The following is a 22174-nucleotide window of genomic DNA, read 5'->3' on the forward strand; positions in this document are numbered from 1 at the left end:
ATTTCATACATTTTGGTACATTCTTCAGGTATTTTAACCACTTGTCCATTTATTTTTGTGTGGACATTACAAATTACATTATATCAATACCAATATGTAGTTAAAATTGCAATTGTGCTTAAGAAGTTAGAGCAACTTAGACAAACTACTTGTACTTTCAGGACATAGAGAATTTCTAAATGAACATATACATGTACGTTAAGAGTTATCTTGGTACTTAATCTAAAATTATCAGCTTACTCTTTGTACATTCTTTGGAGATAGAGTTTGTTTAATTGAAATATTTTATGAAAAATTATTACATTATTTTTGGTGCCCCCAAAGCAAAATAAAAATATGTTTACTGGCAACATAAAAAGGAAAATACGATGCAATAATGTATGTGATATTTATTCCTTAAAAAGAATAAACTATAGGGGCGCCTGGGTGGCTTAGTCGGTTAAGCGTCCGACTTTCACTTAGGTCATGATCTCACGGTTTGTGGGCTCGAGCCTCGCGTCGGGCTCTGTGCTGACTGCCAGCTNAAACTATTTTAGTCACTGAGTTAGCTCCAAGCTGTCTCTTTTGTGACATAAGAAAGCCAATGAAAAATACAAATACATACATTTTCTACAATTGCAAATTTTAATTACATATTTGTAATGATATAATGTAATAGAGGGATTACATTATAATAGAGGGATTTCTGAAAAATGTTTATCTTTGCCACTGTTGGCATTATGCTTCGAGTTATACCAATTCGACATTCATATATTTCCCACTACCCTCCACATATACACCATAGGACATGCCCTTTCTGAAATTATAATCCTTTATCATTTCTGAAGAAATCCCATTCTAATTGATGCAAAGCAAATTTTTCTAATGAAAAACTGAAACTCAAGATCTGTAGTGAAGCCCAGTGTCTGACAAAATAATCTTTCTATCCATGCTTGTTATATTTGTGAGGCTGTAATCAGTTTAGAAATCTTTACAAATTCTGACATGTTTGTAGATGGAATGCCATTTTATTCTTTCATAATCTAAACTATGTTTTTAATATATATTTCAAGTTTTTCAAACAGGTATGTAAAAACAAATATTTTAAAGTCTACATATTATTTTATTACCTAAACTGGGATTTTTAAAAAACATTTGATTTTAAAGAATTTTAGATTCATAGGAAGGTGTGAAGATTTTTAAAGGAGACACCATACACCCTTCACTCAGCCTCTTTTAGTGGTAGTATCTAGCTAATGATAGTACAATTATCAAAGCCAGAAAATTGACATGGGTATAATATTTATTTTGATTTTAGGGCACCTGGGCAGCTCAGTTAGTTAAACATCTGACATCCACTTAGGTCATGATCTCGCAGTTTGTGGGTTCAAGCCCCACATCAGGCTCTGTGCTGACAGCTCAGAGCCTGGAACCTGCTTAGGATTCGGTGGCTCCCTCTCTGCCCCTCTCCTGCTTGCGCTCTGTCTCTCTCTCTGTTTCAAAAACAAATAAACATTAAAAAATAGATGCATAGTTTGATGATTTTTACCAAATTTATACAGTTGTGCAACCCCTCACTACATTCTAGTTCTAGAACATTTCTATCATTTCCCCCCAGATTTCTTCCTGCCCTTTTGCCAGTCCTGACTCCCATCCCTGACCCCTCACAACCGCTGATTAGATTTATATTTCTATGATTCCATGTGCAATTATTGTCTGAAAATAAGTTTTTATTTCTCTAGGATATATGCCTAAAAGTAGAATGACTGGGCTGTACAATATGCATGATGCTAACTATAGGTTGTTTTTAGATGCTCTTTATGATATAAAGCATCCACTTTATTTTAGTATTCTGAAGGTATTTATAACAAATGGATATTGATATCATAAATTATACTTATTGCTTTTCAAATAATGAATTTTGAATTCTGAAGTAAATCCAAACTAGTCATGTTGTGCTCTTCTTTTTATATATTGTTGAACTCAATTGCTAAAATTTTGTTGATGTTCTTGCATCTAATCATGAGAGATTGGGCTGTAGTTTTATTTCGTTATACAGTCTTGTTTGATTTTGGTATAAAGGTAGTGCTGGTCTCATAAACTTGTTTTGATAAAATTTACCTTTAAGTCATTTGATTTCTTTCTCTGAATGAGAAATGAGTAGATTGGATTTAATTCAAAATTACTGCCCTGTTTGCATTTAACTTATCTTTTCATTTTATAGGAATTGAACATATCTTCACATTTCCTAAAATGAGCAAAAAGTCTACATTTTTGTGAAGTGTTTTTGCATATGAGGTTGATTTTTTTATGGCCTCTGTTGATTTCTATTACCTGATAGAGTGAATCTGACCTGAATTGTGATTGTAAATTGAAAATAGCATCAGTCAAAACTGCGTTAATTTTTTGTTAAATAAACTCTACCTCCAACATGGGGCTCAAACTTACAACCCTAAGATCAGGAGTTGCATGCTTTAGTGACTGAGCCCACCAGATACCCCCCAGAATGCATTTAATATACCTATTCTACCAAACATTACAGCTTAGCCTAGCCTACCTTGAACATGTTCAGAACACTTACATTAGCCTACAGCTGGGCAAAATCATCTAACACAAATCCTGTTTTATAATGAAGTGTTGACTATCTCATGTCATTATTGAATACTGCACTGAAAGTCAAAAACAGAATGGTTATATGGACATAGAATGGTTGTATCAATTGTTTATCCTCATGATCAGCTGGCTGACTGGGAACTCTGGCTCCCTGATGCTGCCCAGCATCACGAGAGGATCCTATGGTGTATCATTCAGCCCAGGAAAAGAGCAAAATTCAAAACTTGAAGTATAGGTTCTATTGAATGCATATTGCTTTTGAAACATTGTAAAGTTGAAAAATCCTAAGTCAAACTATAGAAGTTGGTGACCATATGTATTAAAACTTATTGCAAGTTATGTTGGTTAAAAAATCAATATTACACTGTACATTAACTGACTAGAATTTAAATGAAAACTTAAAAGAAAAATCAAGACAATTTTGCTTACTTTTTATCAGGTTATCAACATATTTTTAAAGTTAAAATATTAACAATAACCATTTTCCCTGCAGGTACACATTCATACATGCAAACATACTCTCATGTCATATATAATTATTTATAATTGCCTAGAATGATACTGTTAGAGGAAAACATCTTCAAGGGTATGAAAAAATGTAAGAATATGTTCTGGAAATTATGCTACTTCTATACATTGATTTCATTATTTTATTTTAAAACAATAACTTGGGCTATGGAGTAATGAAACTTTTAATAATATTATTTTAGGGCCCACTTCTTTTTCTTTATCTTTTTTCATTCTGATGCCCAGAAAAAATAATGCAAATAAAATGGTTCCTGAAAGACTATGTTTAAATAAGAGTATGCATATCAATCAAGTGAATTATATGTAGTAAATGTTTCTCACATGAATATCTTAATGAATTTCATTCAGTGAAATGCTAGAGAGGGATTTTTCCTTTTTTTGGCTAATTTTAGTTTATTGGATATAATTTCAGAAGGGTGATGTATATTTTTTAGCATTTCATCTTTGTCACCTCCAATTTTTTTATTGGCACAATTCTTACAGGATGCTGTATGTTTATTTTCTGAAAACTTGGCTCTGGATAATCTAGTTTTAATCCCTTGAGTTTGTTGGACATTCTGGGTAGAAAACACAATCTTGCTAATGAAGGTTTAACCTTATCACTTAGGGACTTTTGTAGAATATAGCTGGTAAATTACAGTCATTTATTTGTTAGGGTGACGTCTCCTTCTTGAACCGAGCATCATGGTTTAAGGTTGATTTCTGACCTGAGACCCATCCAGCCCATGCCATGTCCTCTGAGGCAGACGTTGAGGCACGCTTCAGTTCTGAAAGCTCATAGTGTGTTTTATCTCACTGCTGCACACACGGGCAAATCTCTGGCTCCGTGCTTTGGCCTATTTGGGCCTCCCCAATATAAAGAGGCTTTCTGGAGCTGATCTGCTTAACCACAGAGCACATCCTCACACATCCTTATCCTCCTATGCCATGGCAGCAGAAGACCCATAACAGCACGGTCCAGGCTCCCCCTGGTTCCTGATAGTCTTGCCTTCCTCCATTGATTTTTCTTTAGCCCAGGAGAAGAGAGATGGGAAGGAGGAAGAAAGGACACAACTTATTATATAGTGAACTTTTCCCTTCCTCCTTTCCTTCTTTCCTTCCTCCTTCCCTCCCTTCCTCTCTTTCTCATCTCTTTTCCTCCCTCTTTTCTTCCTTCCTTTATTAATTAATGTTATACCTGGGGCAAAGTGTCTGTGATATATTTTGGAAAATTAAATCTCTTCCCCCCTGTCTTTTTGCTGTGAACCTCTTTTCTTGGTGTAATGGATGTTATCCCATCTAGAGTCACAGGTCTAGTAAGAGGTGTGTGTGTGTGTGTGTGTGTGCGCGCGCATTTATGTGTGCGCACGTGCACAAAGTGCCTATGTTGGAGGACACCCAATTAACCATACATATTAGATTATCTACAATTATTTTTGTAAGGACGCCTGATCTATTGCTTCAAATTCTCTTATAAATAAAAATAGAGGTGTATAAATAAATTCTTAGTTGTGGTCTTGGTAATTTTAATAAAAATAATTAAAATAATAATTATGAAAGATTAAATCTATAGGATGAAATTACAACCATTCATAGATTAAACGCCATTCTATACCATAGTTTTTGTTAGTTAACTTGTCTAATATTCATTTTCATTATCTGCAAAATCTATATAATATAAAATCTGTACCTACTTTACAACTTCTTGGTAAAAGTTAAATATATTAATGCATGTGAAATATCCTAAAATAAAATCTTAATATTTCAAAACTATTATCATTAAAGGGGTTATAAACCTGAATTGCAAACTGAGTTGTACAGAAATGTCACTTTACTTCTTATTCTTTAAGTCAAGTTGAATCTAAACCTAAACACTATTCTGCCAGGAATATGAGAAATAAAACCTTAGGCACTGGAGAGTCTTGCTTTCCTCTAGAAGTGTACAAAGATCTGTGGAAGAAGAATATTAGTGCAAAAAAATTGGGTATATCTGGTTTTCGGTGCACATGTTGATTATGGGAATGTGTGTTGCTCAAGGTCACATAGTGCCTAGAAGATGTCTGCCTTCTTGTTTCTGTGCTAGGCTGGTGTCATAGGATTATTTGGCATAACTGTGCATACTTGAATGAAAAGCTTCCTTGAGTTTGTTTGTTTGTTTGTTTGTTTTAAATTGTGGCCTTCAGGGGCACCTGGGTGTCTCAGTCAGTCCGGCTCTTGGTTTTGGCTCAGGTCATGATCTCACGGTGTCATGGTTTTGGGCCCTGCATTGGGCTCTGTGCTAGCAGTGCATAGCCTGCTTGGGATTTTATCTCTCCCTCTCTCTCTGCCTCTTCACCACTCACACTATCTCTGTCTCTCTCAAAATAAATAAATAACTAAACTTTAAAAAACCTTAAAAAATAAATTGGGACCTCCATTTGCCCACTACATTCCAGGTCCTATCACTTTCCTGGACTACATTAAAATACCCCAGTTCTACTCATCACTCCTTACTGGGTCTCAAAATTTCCTTTTCTATCTTATGTGGGGGAATCTTAACCTTTCCTTCTTTCTCTTTTTCTGCCTCTCATCTGGAATGAATACACTCCCCCTAATCCTTGGCTCCTAGTATAAACATTTTAGATAATCCAGAGTTTGAGGGTGGGGAGGGAAGCCAATTACAGGTGAATTCTGCATCAATCAATCAGGACTAATTATTCCTAAAGCAATGAAGCCAACAATTTCCCTGGCAACTCAGATAAAGAGAGAAACATTGCAGAAATTAGACATCAATTATTAACTCAAGGAATTAACATTTCAGGGTGCCTAGGTGGGGCAGTTGGTTGAGTGTTCGACTCTTGATTTCGGCTCAGGTCATGATCTCATGATTTGTGGAATCAAGCCAAGCATTGGTCTCTGCATTGACAGCCTGGAGTCTGCTTGGGATATTCTCTTTCCCTCTCTCTCTGCCCCTCCCTTGCTCGCTTGCTCTCTCTCTTCACTCGCTCTCACACTGCATGTGCTCTCTCTCTCTCTCAAAATAAATAAACATTAAAAATATTAAAAAGTGAAGTAAAATATTTTTTTCTGTTTTAATTATAATAATTACACATAATAGAACTTTTGGGATTTTTTAACTCCTTTTTACAAAGGACCACAAAAGCAAATTGCTCCAATGTTAAAGTTATGTGATTTTATGTGAGTCTTTTGTGATACATTATAGAGACCAGACACAGGCTGAACTCAGCTCTGTTGAAACAAAGGCAGTGGGAGAGTTTTTAAGAACTGGGTTGTAGGAATCATAGGCCATCTTATTTTGCTAATTGGCTTTACCTGGAGGAATGTAAACTTTCTTGTTATCTTCATCACGGGAGATATTTTTATAATTTGGGGACAGGGGCTCACTGAAGATTGGGAGAAAGAGGCTGTATCTTCCTTCATGTTTACATTTAAAAGAAATGACTCCCAGTCCTTGAGAAAGACATTCTTGGGTTAGAAAACTGGCAGGAGGTTTTTAAAAGGATTTATTTCTCAGAGGACCAGAGAAAGAATTTACAACTACAAATTTGCTAAAGAAAATGCTCTAAGAAAAGAGAGGTCAGGGCCTAGAGTCAGGAAGAAGCTTGTCTAAATTTAGTCAAGCTCAGGGAAATCTTCTGTCTTGGTCAGGGCCTTCTGAGAATCTTAAGTCTCATGTGATTAAGAAAAATGTCTCCTTTTGGTTTGCTCCATAGTGTCTTTTTCATCCGTTCATTCTTCTGCTCTTCTTTATTCACCTCATGAGATTCCTAACGTAGGGCATGAGCCTTTGTTGATGCCAGTGTCTTGTTGCAGATAACTTACTGTTTGCTAAAACTTACTTTATCTCTTCTCTGCAGTTGACTTTACTGTAAGGATGAGCATTGTCTCAATTGTATTAGAAAAGGTTGCTTCCTCCAAAACTCACACAGTTGCTGGTTATTTATGACCCTGGGGAGTGACCTTTCCCTGCTGTGATTGAACTGCTATGGTTCTGCTCTGTGCTGATCTCCTGTGAGTGCTGTGTGTTGTGGCAAGTTCCTCTCTTACCTGTGCTGAGCAAACACCTTTCCTTCCTGCTGTGGGAGCTTTTATCTTATTTCCTGTTGCTGTAAAGGGAGAATTACAGATTAAGGCCTGAGAAGAAAATGAATCACTGATGCTATGATGGTTCATGAGTGATCACTAGAACATTCTCGACGACCGAGGCAGAGGTCTTCATATTTAGACCACAATTGTCCACTGACATGTAGGTTTTAGTTTTAGTAGAAAATGCCATTGAGAGAAGGGAGGAAAAAAAAAATCTTTAAAAAACATTGTTACTGTTAAAGTTCCAGAAACCCATGGCAGAGATGACATATTTTATTACTTAGAAATAGAAAATAAAGGAAATATTCAAAACCATCTCTTACTTCATTTGCTTCTCATCAAAAGTGTTTTATTTTTATCTTTTTTCAACTGGACCAATTTTGTGGTTTGATCTCTAGTTCCACACTTTTGTTAATTCTTCTCCTAGCTGAGTCTTTTCTCCTCTTTTATTACTAGACATATTTCAATTTTTAAAACTTGCTTCAGCCTATAATCTAATTGAAACCCTCATTTATCATTAATAATGGTGTTGTCCTTTATGAAATAACTAAGAATTATTTAAGGAATATTCAGTCCATTTGGAAATACTCATATAGATCTGAGATAGACTAGTCCATTGGTGAAATCCAACTAAATACTTACACTAAAGTTTTATTGAAACACACCTATTTTTTGTTACTTGTTAAAACACAATATTGGGTTGTGAGTCATACGTAAAAAGTTGTACATATTTACTGTCCCCAATTTGATGAAATTGGGGGTAAGTATGCATATGAAACCATCACCATTATCAAGGTCATAGACCTATTCATCACCTCCCAATGTTCCCTTCTGCCCCCTTTATTATTATTATCTTTTGTGTATGTGTGATGAGAACATGTGATATAAAATTTACTCTCTTAAGCCATACCTATTTTTAAAATTTGTCTATATCTGCTCTTTTGTTACAATAGCAGAATCAAGTAGTTGTAACAGAGAACTTATGGCCCAAGGAGCCAAACATATTTACTGTTTTTGTAAAAAAGCATTTAAATAAAACTGTAGATATTGAGAACTATTTCAGTTTTTCCTCTAGAGACACATATCCCGTGGGGAGTTGTGTGGGTGATGGTATTTTATATTTTGCTAAATTTCTCTCACCCAGTACCTAATAGTGACTGTCTCAAGGAAATATATTTTTTGTATAAGTTAACATTTAGATGAAAAATGTAATTATATTTGTTATGATTAAAATATAAGTAAAACACTATAGCTTTCAAATAGATTTTTAGCTTTTGAACTTGTACTATGATGGTTTTATTTTGGTTTTGTAATATACTACAAAATTAAAGGAAACAAAAAATTATATATGACAATACTTACAATACTTACAAAATCAAGTATGACAAAAACAATTTTGTGTTATTAGAAGTTCCTTGACCATAGAAAGCTAGGTTTATTCAGTGACACAATCTATAACAATCTTTAAATCTTTTACCCCTTTAAATATGCTAGATCTATATATATTTCTCTTAGGACTTTTTCAATTTTTCATATTCTGACAGTCTAAATTGTAGTCAGAAAAATATTTACTAAACTATATAGAAATAATACTGTAATAAATATAAAATATTTCCCAGCTTAGTAGGGAATTATTTTCTTATCATAAGAAATGCCCTCTGGACTTTCCTTTAATTCAAAAGTTTTATATCAATTAAGTAGCTTTGGAGAAGAAAGTTCCACATGATTGTGGGTAAAAACAAGTCTGTGATTGTTCAGGTTTCCATTTATTTAATACTCCTTCAAAGTTGTCTTCAATAGGATTTTGCTGAATTCTAGGGCTTAGAAGTCCATTGAATTATTTAAAACTTTATGACTGCTTGCTCTCTGATTATATGGTAGGTACATTAATCTCTTATGGTGAATATTCCATATACTTTCCAACGTGTTTATTTTCCTCACATAATTTTATGTAATAGGGAAACAATTTTTGTTTACCTCAGAAAACTTAAGTCCTCCACTATTTATCAGTACCTAACTTTGGTCTCACCTTGATGAGTTCAGCCAGAACTCCAAATCCCAAGTCTAAATAACACTACTATATTGTTAAAGGGAATGTAAGTTGCTGGTCTTTACCAACAAAAGACATCAAGTGCCCCTTTGGAAAGCTATTAGAAAAACATATGATGTCACTCAAGATCATGTATTGTGAGTTTTCTCCTGAAGCATTTGTTTAACTATTATAAGGTCTTAGACCGAATTTGAGCTTTTTAATTATAATTAAACTATTATAAGTAACTCTGATAATTAACCTTTCAGCTACCTTCATGATGGACTTGAACTCTTAGTTCTAGGAATTAGGTGACAATCTTGTTTAAACCTTTCACAAGCACTCTTAGTTCCACACTTCCTACACCATTTCCCAAATCTTCCCAGACATTGGGTTCTAGTCTTGAATTGTAAGATTCTTGGGTTAGTCTCAACTACTTCCTGTTGATGTGGTTAATGTTTGTAGTTCATACCATTCATTCTTTCAGTACATACTATGTTTAGTATGCATTTGGTTTTGATACTTTTCTTGATACTATGGGTAGAGCAGTGAAAAAAGACAAAAGTCTCTGCCATCATGGACATTATATGGTGCTTGTAATGATGAAAATATACCTAAAGGTGTATTATTTTTCTATACCTGGACACTGTTTAATGCAAAATTCCTCTGGCTGTCAAGATATCCGTGAGTTTGTCATCACTGACATTTTAACATCTTTGTTTTATTTGTCCAGTTTTATTGATAAATAATTGACATTCAATATTGTATAAGTTTGAGACACCCAACATATTTTGATTTACATTTATTGTGAAATAAGTGCCACAATGATTGCCAAAAATGATCAGTTCACCTCCATCATCTCATATAGGTACAATAAAAGAGAAAAAATGAAAAAGAAAGAAAAAGAAACATTTTCTCTTTGTAATGAGAACTCTTAGGATTTATTCTCTTAATAACTTCCAATTTGTCAGTCAGGGGTTAGTAGTAGTCATCATATTGTACATTAAATCCTTACTGCTTATTTATCTTATAAAACTGGAAGTTTGTACCTTCTTTATTAAACATGTATTTTTAATTTTTTTAAAGTAAATTCTACCCCCAATTTGGGACTCGAACTGACAACCCCAAGATCAAGAGTAGTATGCTGTATTGATTGAGCCAGCCAGATGCCTCGTAACTGGAAGTTTGTATCTTTTGATGACCTTCCCCTAATTTCCCCTCCCAAGCTTACCATTCCTTGGACATTCTTGATGATAACTGCCAAATTAAATGTACTGCTTTTTTTTTTTTTTTTTGCATTCAACAGCTTTCTCAGTCCCCTGCTGTGTGAAATCTTCATATACTATCTATACAGCAACTTACGATATCCTCATTATAACTGCCCCATTATATATTACTCAGACACTGGATTCTTGTAGGAGATATTATCTGTAAATTCAAATGAAGTTGAAACAGTACTTTCCTTACTCATCATCTATTGTGGTCTTCTACTAGTATTTGAAATTTTGGTTTTTTTGTTTGTTTGTTTATAGACCTGATTCAATTATCAGGCTTAATCTTTCAGGTAGTGTACATACTAGTTAAGTCTATTTGTTCTTCATCTTTTTGCTCCTTCCAATGCTTTTTTGCCTTAGGCTACATGGAAATGGTACCATATTTATTGATTGCATTTGATTTAATTTGAACAATATGCAGAAATTAAATTTCATAAATTTTAACATATTTTGGCTCTTTAAAATTATTACACACTTGTGTATATATTTTGTAAATTTTCATTTGAGACATTTTATAGTCAATTATATTAAAGTTTGTAATTCAAAATATTGTATATGGGTATAGCCATTAGATATTGATCAGATTTTTCCGTTAAATTTTAATCCATTAATATTACTTATGCTCTCAATATTCATATAATTAAGCAAAAATATAAAGCATATAATGTTCAGATGAAATAGGATAAAGCAACAGAGCTACAGTTTACTAAAGAGTGTTTAGTTAACACTATTCATGATTTCTCTATGATAGTATAGTAAGTAGTGTGAAATAATACACCCAGAACTTCACTTCTGTGAATTATGTACAGAAAAACACTCTCATTTGAGTACCCAAATAAAAGTTAAAACTCTGTGTTGTGCTCATTATAATGAGCTTTAACATATTATATTTTAGGTTTTTATTTCAATGTCCATCTTACTATAAATAACCATATTATTGGCTCTGATTATTAACTTACCCTTAATCTGTCATAGTTATTTTTATTTCACAATTTGGTGTTAACGGTCTAAGCTGTATAAGTTAGGTAAATATCTTCCAAGATTCAAAAATCTTTGAAAAAATAAATTTATAGAAATAAGACAAACCCTTCTGTAGAAAGCATGCTCCCTTATTAATAGTTGATGACCTACAATGACTGAAAAGTTGTTTGCAAAACGCTTCTCATTTGAAATATTTTTGGAGGCTAAGTTTTATCTTTCTTTCTTTCTTTCTTTCTTTCTTTCTTTCTTTCTTTCTTTCTTTCTTTCTTTCTTTCTTTCCTTCTTTCTTTTGCACTTCCTCTACTCTGGGGAAGCTATAAAGCACTTATTTCCTCAATAGAGGTCATCATCATGGATCAACTCAGGAGGTAAGAAAAGCAATTCATACATTTCCTATACAAAAAGACTTTTCAAAGACCTCCTGTGGGTATAGCCCGGTTAAAATATGTTTAATTTCATCCTCAGGTGATTTTAGCAGGAGACAATTTCATTTCCACTCAGAGCTACCAGAGCTATATCTGCATTTTAAAGATAAATTTACAAGAATAATCAATCTTACATTGCAATATGTAGTCCTATGTGTGTTTTAATGTCAGAATCTTAACTAAACAAAGTAAGCATTAAAGCAAATATATGTTATCACAATTGAATTTTGGATATATTAAGCAACTACAAATAATAGGTAAAAAGCAACTGCACAGATGCACCTTTGGACATACTTCAGCATGAATTGTCATTTACAATCAGAGTTAATATAAAATACTGTCTCCCTCTCCCCTCCTCTATCTCATGTATTTATATGTATATACACACACATACACACACAGACATGTATACACTTCTCAGAACTTTTCTGAATCCTAGCCTTTAAAGATGATTGAAATAATTCAATAATGACTATCTAGAATTTCACTTAATTCCACTCCAGAAAATGCCATCAACTTTGCCTTGGATCTACCTGTTCTGAGTCCCTCTAATCCACTCTCTGAAGAATTAGTTTCTTCTTCTTCTGTTTTTTTTTCTCTTCTCTTCTCTTCTCTTCTCTTCTCTTCTCTTCTCTTTTCTTTTCTTTTCTTTTCTTTTCTCTTTTCTTTTTTTAAGGAGAGAGAGAAAGCCTGCACAGGGGAGTGTGGCAGAGGGAAGGAGAGGGAATGTTAAGAAGACTTCATGCTCAGCATGGAGTCTGATGGGGACTTGATCCCAAGACCCTGGGATAATGACCTGAGCAGAATCAAGTGTCCAACACTCAACTGACTAAGCCATCCAGGCGCCCCATTTTTCTTCCCCCAAAAGTAGCTCTAATCCTTTACCAGGGTGAGATAAATGGTTATCCAATTATAGAGGAACAGGAATGGGCTGTGAAGAAATAAGTGCTTTATTTATTTTTAAGTTGTAGCAATCTGTTAGAAACCCGGATTCATTATTCTCCTGTATGTATTTGTGAACTATTCTTGGGAATCCAGAGAATTCTTGTGAAATGTACAAAATGTCATTTTTATTTTTATTTTAGACTTTTAAATTTTTTAAATTGAAATATAATTGATATGTAATATCCTGTTAGTTTCAGATGTACATCATAGTGATTTGATATTTTTATATATTATGAAATGATCCCCACAATAAATCTAGTTAACCATCTGTTCATTAAACAGAATTGTAGAAAAAAATATTTTTTATGTTCAGTGATCTCACCCTAATTTCTGATATTAGTATTTCACAGCAAATCAGCTTGTTTCTATTTCTGTGCCAAATTGATTATATTTATCCATGTACATTCCAGTTTCTCTTCTAACTGCTTAATAGTTCTGTCTTATTTTTTGCTGTTCTGGTAATATTAGTTCAGTTTTGGAGGAAGTATAGTTATGCTCATTTTGCCATTTTAGCAGAATCTCTGTGCATTTTAATTTGAATAGGTTCCTCAACCAAACATCTAAAGTGTCCTCTAAAATGAAAATTGTGTAGCACCTAGGTGGCTCAGTTGGTTAAGTGTCCTACTTCGGCTCAGGTCATGATCTCACGGTTCATGGGTTTGAGCCCCGCATCGACTCTGTGCTAACAGCTAGCTCAGAACCTGGAGCCTGTTTCAGATTCTGTGTCTCCCTCTTTCTCTGATCCTCTCCTGCTCATGCTGTCTCTCCTTCTCTCTCAGAAATAAATAAAACATTGAAAAAAAATTTAAAAAACCTGAAAATTGCATATGCAAATTCTCTTAGCATCATTAGATTTACAGGCAAATGACGATTGGACGTGTTCTTTTTTGTTGTCATTCATTTGATTCCTTGTTTTACTCCCAGTCTCCATTGTTGACAGTTTTTGCATGAAGGTTGCACCTAATTTTCATCTTTACTTCCAGTGTCCACATGTATAAAACTCTTCTGTTTTCATTTGTGAAGAACTCATTCATAGTGACTTGGTTCTTCCCTGAAGGAAATTATATTATAATACAAGAAAGGCAAAACATTTGAAGAGCAATATAATAAGAGGAAAACCAAAGAAACTAGATGTAGAAGTATATTATAGAACAACAAAGTCGAGTTGTGAATGAGAGAAGTTCTAAATTAGAGCAGTATTGATAGGATATTCAAATATTTTTTAAATAATCAATCATGAAAAATCAATAAGCTACATGAATGAGTTTTTCATGTTTGAAAACAAAAGAGTACCCTTTCTAGTGTGGATACTGAGGATATAGATGGAAAGTTGAATCTGTTAAATTGTATTAACAGTTTTATCTGTTAAGGATTAGAAATTTCAAAAACAAAAGGTAGATGTATATCTTGATCTTCTCTAATGCAATGAGTAGGAATAGAAATCATACAGTTCTTTAAAAATTAGTATCTTATACACTATCTTTTTCAGAAGTCCCCAACATAAATACTACTCAGTGTATTTTTAAAACATATTTTATGCTCGTCAGCAATATCTTTTGGATTTTTTCAACCATATAGGAGTAGGCAGCTTTTAATTTAATTAAAATGAAAAAACCAACATGGGATGTCAGTTGTGTTAATTAGATCCAAAATGATATGCATTAAGGGTAGTTCTATTATCCTGGGATTCTGAACGTTTACTAATTTAGTGGAAACACTAATATTGCTACCATAGTGGAGTCAGGAATTTTCATAATCTCAGGTTGATTAATTTGAAAATTGTATGCTGGAAAAACTGTACCATAAACTTTGTAAGATATAAGCAGATTAAAATGTACAAATTGAAGTAATAAAGCAAAATAGTTAATATTCTAAAAGTAAATAATGAGAGTATAAATTAAATACAGAGAATTAAGGAATATTTTCTATGAAAATTAGATATATCTAAAATTATGATTATATAGTATAATTACATATATTTATTAAAATAATTAAGAAAAGCAAACAATTAAGCAAACCAATTATTTAAAATAATTAAAAGCTAATGAAAAGGAAACTATTAGAAACAAAAGGAAAACGTAAAATGCTGAAACACATAACTTAAGCCCTGGTATTTTAATGTTCATAAATATATTGTAGTATTTCCTACTTGAAAATAAGAACAACATAATTACTTATATTTCAAAATCAGCAGAAAGCTTCAGGTAAACAAGTGAAATTGGTTTTTCTTTTATTAGTTATTATGTTCTCTTCCAGGTGATATTAACTGGTTTGTAATTATACACTTATATTCTAATTCTTACATGTGTTTTCTGAGTATTATGGATTTAATGTTTGTGTTTCCCTACAATTCATATGTTAAAACAAGTAATAGTGTTTGCAGGCGGGACATTTGTGAGGTAATTAGGTTAAGATGAGTTCAGGATGGTGCAGCCCCATGGTATTAGTATCTTTGTAAGAGGAGTGAGACGAGAGACAGACTAGTCTTGGACAGCTAGTTACAACAGAGTAGAAAGTACCAGACTTTCTGAAACACCCACTGCCTGGACCAAACCGCCCCAGACCACATCTTGGTTTAGCAGCTACACAGTAGCGCCCCCTGAAAATGTACCCCCACTGTAGCCCATATAAGTCTTCCCTACAGAACATCTTAGCAACCTCTTCCTTAAGGAGCCCCTCCCAGGTAGCAGGAGACTTTTTCTTTTGTTTCATTCTCTCCCTAATGAAGTTAGTACCTGTGCTGCCCTTAACCTTGTTCCTTGGTTCTATTCTTTGGCTCCGTGGAAACATAGTTCCCAGGTTTTAGAAAAGGCTGTTATATAAGAGGAAGAGAAAGCTCTCTTTGCCATGTGGGAACACAGCAGAACATAATGCAAACATCTGCCAGCCAGGAAGCAGGTTTTCACCAGAAACAAAATCCTCCAGTACTACCTTCATCTTGAATGTTCCAGCCTTCAGAACTGGGAAAATAAATGTCTGTTGTCTTAAGTCACCACGTCTGTGGTATTTTGTTATGGCATCAAGTTGCACACTGAAGAAATGACTGTTTTGTAAAATTGATTTCTCTCTAAATTTCCTGTTTAGCATATGAATTTTTATGCAAATGAAAACAGATGGCTTACCTTTATCACTCCTTAAGCACCTATCTCATGTTGGATCATCTTGATGCAGTAGTTTAGTATTCTTTAGGCAGAACTGTTTTGAACTGTAATGCTGTTAGCCATATATATGGGTAGCTCACAGCCTCCTCATGTTTAATTCATACCCATGTAGCGGTGTGATGATCTTATTAGTAAAAAAGTGTTAATAAACTGTCTTTCTTCATTTCTTTTTTTAAATTGTCCTTTATTAGTAACAGTTTGTTATAAATGTAACTAAAAGATAAATTACTATTTTTGTTTTTTAATTTTTCATACAAATGAACTTTTAATATCTTTTCAATAATCCATTCAGTAATTATTTGTTAAGCATAAGGTTGCTACTCCTGACCACATTACCAACAAAAAACAACAGGTGAAACATTTCTGTTGTCTCTAACAGTGGTCCCCAAAGCAAGTTACATGAACCAAAAAGGTCCTGTTAAGACCCTACAAATATTTGTGTTTTAGTGAGAAAAAAATGAGCACGTCTATTTATTATATTTTTCTGACACCTCTCCAGCGGTGAAAGTGAAAGTGAGGAGGCGGCCCGTTACCTCATCACTTTCTGCTTCCAATCACCTGTCCCGTTGACCCCCAGGAAGGAGGGCCCCCGTTACTGCCGTGCACGGCCAGGAGTTTCAGCTCCCCACGTGGTCACCTCTCCCAGGGTGGGTTTGTTCTAGTTGGGCAGTGGGAGAAACTGAATTGCCTCCCCACTGGACCTCCTCTGACTGCATGGACCGGGAGCAGTGTCTTACCTGCTGGATGAGGGGTCAAATTCCACGCTCTCCTTGAGGTCTTGTCACATGATATAGGTGGAAGTAAAAACTCTGGTCCCTATTCAGGCTTTTTTTTTTTTTTTTTTTAATTTTTATATAGTTTATTTNCAGTTTTGATTTGTATTTCCCTATTCAGGCTTTTCTTGGACTAGGATGCCAGAAGGTTTGGATACCTTGTCACAGCATGGAGAGTGAAGTCATGTGTTTGCTGGAATGTGTATGGGAGTGGACTAGGTCAACCATTTTTTCTGTGGTGGTATTTGGCTACACTGGAATGGTTGTTACCAAAATAGTTACTGTCTGGTCTTCTTCTGGTCTTTTGAATAGAGAGTAAGACTTTTGTTGGAGCTTCTTTTATTTATAACTGTTGGAATTGACTAGTTGCGGCTTCTTAAGCTCCAAGCTTGGGATATATGAGGCAAATGGAAAACCCAAGGAATTTATCACTGTGTCATTCCCTAGATCCCAATGTCCGTAGCTAGCCTGCCTTCTTTGTCTCTACCTTTCAGAGTGTTTTTATATTTGTTTTATACGTAATGTGACCATATATAATTAGCGAGATAGAGAAAAGTGTGTCAACTATATCTTCCCACATTTAAAAATATGCATGTGTAAAACATTTTAATTATATTTTTTATTTCTGTAAGTTTTATTTTTTGTTTCATTCAACTCTTTTCATACTGATACTTTTCACAAATTTTTTTTATTCTTTCACAAATATCAGTCTCTATCAGATAATTTTACTGTTTGTAGTTTTGTGCTTTCTAGTTTTTCAATCAATTCTGTCTTCTCACTTTCACTTTTGAAGGATTATATTATTGAATGTTCATACTTTTTATTTTAAGTTTGTTTTTGAATTTAAATAGTCTTTATGGAAAACTGGGAGATTGTGTAACAATGTGGCTTTAGGCTTACTTCTGTCAGCTACCCATATGATATGACCCAATGTAATGATATTTTAGGTTAATAATATTTCTGTCTGAAGCTTATGGGAAATTCCAGAGAGCATACAGGAGAACCGCAAATGTAAAGGAAGTTTGCTGTCTTGTTATGAATAAAATATAAACTTGTTATGCTGGGTCTTAGAATTAGAGAGACAGATCTCCCTTTTCTCTTTCTTTGCTGGTAAGAAATTTATTTTCTTAATCCAGCCATTCACTGAGGTTGTAGAGCTTCAATGTAGTTTTGCTGTTACACTTACATGTAAGAGTACCATGTTCAATTCTCACTTTATATGGGCCCAAAATGATGCCCATTTTTTTGTGGACTATAAACTCAACCTCTTTGGTTACCCAGATATAGTCACCCCCAGAAGTTAATGTTGTCACAGTGTCAGTACTTTCTTAATTTTCTCTCTGTTTTACTGTTGTATTTCCTCTCCTTTTTTGTGTGCTCACATATATATTTTCTATCACTTGCTATTTTAGAAAAACATTTAAGATTACACATCTTTTAATGTTGAGCATGTTTGTTTATTGATTATTTAGTTCTAAATGTTGATGTAAATAGAACTCTCCCTTCTCTTTCTGGAGAAGAAAATCTATAATATCTCTTAAACTTCAAAATTCTGTTCCTCGGACATATTCTCAGAATATATCGTTATCCTGATTCTTCCTGGTAAGAAAGGTACACTAATCAGTCATTCTCCTTGACAATAACCTCTTTCAATATTTTTCACTTTTTATTATAAAATACATTTTAATTTATATCAGTGCCTCATTATAATGTGAACTTTTTGCCAGTTGAGGATGTTGAGAAAACTAAATATTAATTAGAAGAGAGAATAGTTACCATAGAGATAAAGATTGCTGTGATAGCTCCCTATTATAATGTAGGTTTTTGAGAACAGATGTTTTATATGGGTCAGATTTTACTTTGAATCTCTATCATGATGCTTCTCATATACCATTAGATGAATGACTTTAGAAAGAAGTAAATGAAGGAGAGAAGAAACAAAAGGGGGAAAGATAGATTGAAGGAAGGAGGGTTCTTTTTTCTGGTGATGTTTTTGTATTTAATATCAGTAAATTTTTCCTAGTTTTAATTATTCCTTAATTGTTTTATAGTTATTAGATTTTTCTAGTGAACTATGAGATTTGACAACATGGATGTTACTTTTAGATTTCATTTGATACCCTATGTTGTCCATCATAGCAGCGGGACAAAAAATTAAATTTAATGAATAAATTTTATGTTTGCTGTCAGTATACCGCTTGATTAATTTCACTTAATATTAAGCTTGATTTTGTCCCACTGAAACTCTTAATCTCAATATCCCTCTCTATTTTTTATAGTTAACTAATCATTATAAATTGAGTCTGAGATAAAATTAAACTATGTTAAAAGAAACCCCACATGCAAAATTTGTCAGTATTGATAATAGCTTTGATGATACCCAAATTAAGTTTTCACTTTTGGAAATTACTTAATTTGAATATTATGTTTTTATATGTCTGTTAATCAAAATGGTAATATATATTTGTTGTTTTATTTTTTATAAGTGATTTTGTCACTTCAGACCCTTGCATTAAAGAGTGTTCAGTGTTCTATAGACTACATGGACTGACCTATGTGTTATTTCAGATCCTTTTTTGTTCTCACAGTTATGAATGAAAGCCATCAAACAGATTTATTAAAAGGCTTGCCTCTATTTTGTGTATGTAAATGTATTTCAACTCTTTACCCACTATCACCCTGTTTCATTGAAAACAGTTGGTTTTGCTGATTTCATTAATTTCAGGATACATCCTTATATAGTTGATGATTATCTGTTGATGTTCTGTTTTTCTGTTATTTTTTATGTCTTCTACATTTTATTTCCCATATTTTGCCTTTTTCTTAACTTGCATATTTGAGAAAAAGGTAGGGGAGAGAATAGGACTCTGAAATTATTCTAACATATTTGGCTTAGTTTTATGCCACATATAAAATATGTTTGTGTTATAGACTAAATCATGTCTTCCCAAAATTCATATGGTAAAGCCCTAAACCCCAATACCTCACAATTTGACTGTATTTGGAGTTGGGGGACTTACAATAGGTGATTAAGTTGAAATAAGGCCAAGAGTGGATCCTAATGCAATCTGATTGGTGTCCTAATCAGAAGAGGAAGTCTGAACATAAAAATGGCACCAGGGATGCCTGAGCACAAAAAAGAGACTATGTGAGGACACAGGAGGAAATAACTGTCTCAATCTAAAGAGAGAGGCCTCAGGAGAAACCAAACTTGGATAACACCTTGATCTTGGACTTCCTGTCTCAATCTAAGGAGAGAGGCCTCAGGAGAAACCAAACATGGATAACACCTTGATCTTGGACTTCCAGCCTCCTGAAATACGAAAAAAAAAGTTTCTGTGATTTAAATCCCCTTGTCTGTAGTATTTTGTTACAGCAGTCTGAATAGACTTAATAGAACTTATTACATTTAATGCAGTTCGAAAATATGTGCTTGTTGAATTGGTCACACATTTTGGTTACATCATATATGTAACCAAATTGCCTTTCAGCAAATGCCTTTCAGCAAATGCCTTTCAGAAAATGCCAAGATTTTTTTTTTTTTTAATGGCTTTAACAGGCATTCTGTCTTGTGTCTGGAATACTCTTTGCCTTAAGCTTGATTTAACTAAAACCTTATTCACCCATGATAATCTGTTTAAATATCAGACTTCTCTTCCCTTGATTCTCTAACCCTAACCATGCATCTTCTCATATTATCTTTAAAACAAAATGTCCTTCTTTTTTTTTTTAATTTTCTTCTTTTTTGTGGCCCTTAGTCACAAACATTTGTAATGTAGATTTCTTTTTATAATTTGCTTAGTATATATCTCTTCCTCCAAGGCTAAAATTCTGTAAATCATATTAGTAACTGTTACTTTGCTTTGTACTCTCATTCAGTGCTCTTAATAGGTATTTAATACTACTTATTCAATGGATATATTAATGAATAGATGAATTTTATATCATGAGATTATATTCCCACAACAGTTAAATCTATAAAAAGAATGGATTACTCATAAGGGATCTTAGAAATTTCCATAGTGAAAAGAAGATGCGGGAGCAAAGGCGCATAACACACCATAATTTTAGTCTAGTTTGTATTCAGAAGAAAGTTTATTGTTAATCCATTAAAATTTTAATGATTTGACATTTCAAAAGCTGTTAGCTTTAAGAGCACATTTCTGAGATCACAATGAAACATCAGACAAAAATATTACAAAAAGGATGAAAAATTAGTTATTTCATGTTTGTTATGAATGGCTAAGTAAAATTTAAATGTTTTATTTTTAAATTTATAAATATGGTAAAATCAGTAATGATTTTATTGTATTCCATATAAAGTTTTAGTGGTTCAAGTGAAACAGTTCTTAAGAGCAGTGATTAAAACAAGGAGTCTCCGTCATCTGCCTGTAATGTGAGTCTTCATCCATTACAACTTCATTGTTGTCTTTGTACTTGTTTGTATGGATATACTTTGTTGAATTATTCACACAATTGGCTGATGTTAATTTAAAGTCACAAACTTGATCAGAGAATTACTGAGTATTAATAAAAGAACAGAACTGTGGGAAAGGCAGATCCAGGTAGAAAAAGAATAAGAAAGCTGAAATGAATGCTAATTAATGCTTTCTTCTTACCTTAACTATTTTATGTGTTTAAAAAATGATTAAACAGATGTTTTATATTTTCTTATCAAAAAGGGATGAAAAAAAATTTGGCTAGTTAAATTTTAACTGAGATTTTATTGTTCGTTTTTTATGTAAGTCATGCATTTGTTTTCAAAGTTGTATGTTGTTTTCCTGCTTAAATTTCAAACTCAGTGAAATCTAGTTTTGTCTTAAACTCTGTTTTGATGAATAATTGCTATTTATAATAGATCATGTAATGACATTTTGGTATGAACTAATGATTAGGTTGTCATCTTTTTGAGGAAAGAAATTATATTTAATCTTTGAAAAATCCTCCCAAGGAAATTGTATATGCTCTGAAATGCTAATTAGATGATGTTAAATAATTCATATGTCTTACTAGTTTTAAGTCATGGATACATACTGAATGACTACTTATATACATGTTGCATATTTTATGTGCATATGTATTACATATATTCATATAGTTTTACTCATCTCTTCATCTAGAGAAACAACTGGACTTTTAAGACTATAATTTTACTTCAGACAAATATCTGAGTTTTATCAAGGTTAGTAAGTGATATTAGAAAATATTTTTTTCATAGAGCCTAGCTTTGCCACAATCAACAAATGATTCTCCCTGCACAATTCCTTTTCTTATTTTCTCTTTCCAGCTGTCAATATGTTTCTTTTTATATTAATAAACTTTTCTTTGCTGATCAAAAAGTCAATCTCATTTACCTTCACCAAGACCCTTAGACTTCCGTCACATACTGTTTTCAGCCATC

The 22174-nt window shown here is 33.2% G+C and overlaps 1 protein-coding gene across 2 annotated transcripts in view; it reads left to right on the forward strand.

Moving 5' to 3' along the window:
• LOC144244769 (uncharacterized) overlaps positions 1-22174 on the forward strand; it is a 458868-nt gene that overhangs the window by 66568 nt on the left and 370126 nt on the right. The window lies entirely within an intron of this gene.

The sequence above is a fragment of the Crocuta crocuta genome, unplaced genomic scaffold (genome assembly GCF_008692635.1).
Source record: "Crocuta crocuta isolate KB4526 unplaced genomic scaffold, BGI_CrCroc_1.0 scaffold188, whole genome shotgun sequence".
In the NCBI taxonomy this organism is placed as follows: Eukaryota; Metazoa; Chordata; class Mammalia; order Carnivora; family Hyaenidae; genus Crocuta; species Crocuta crocuta.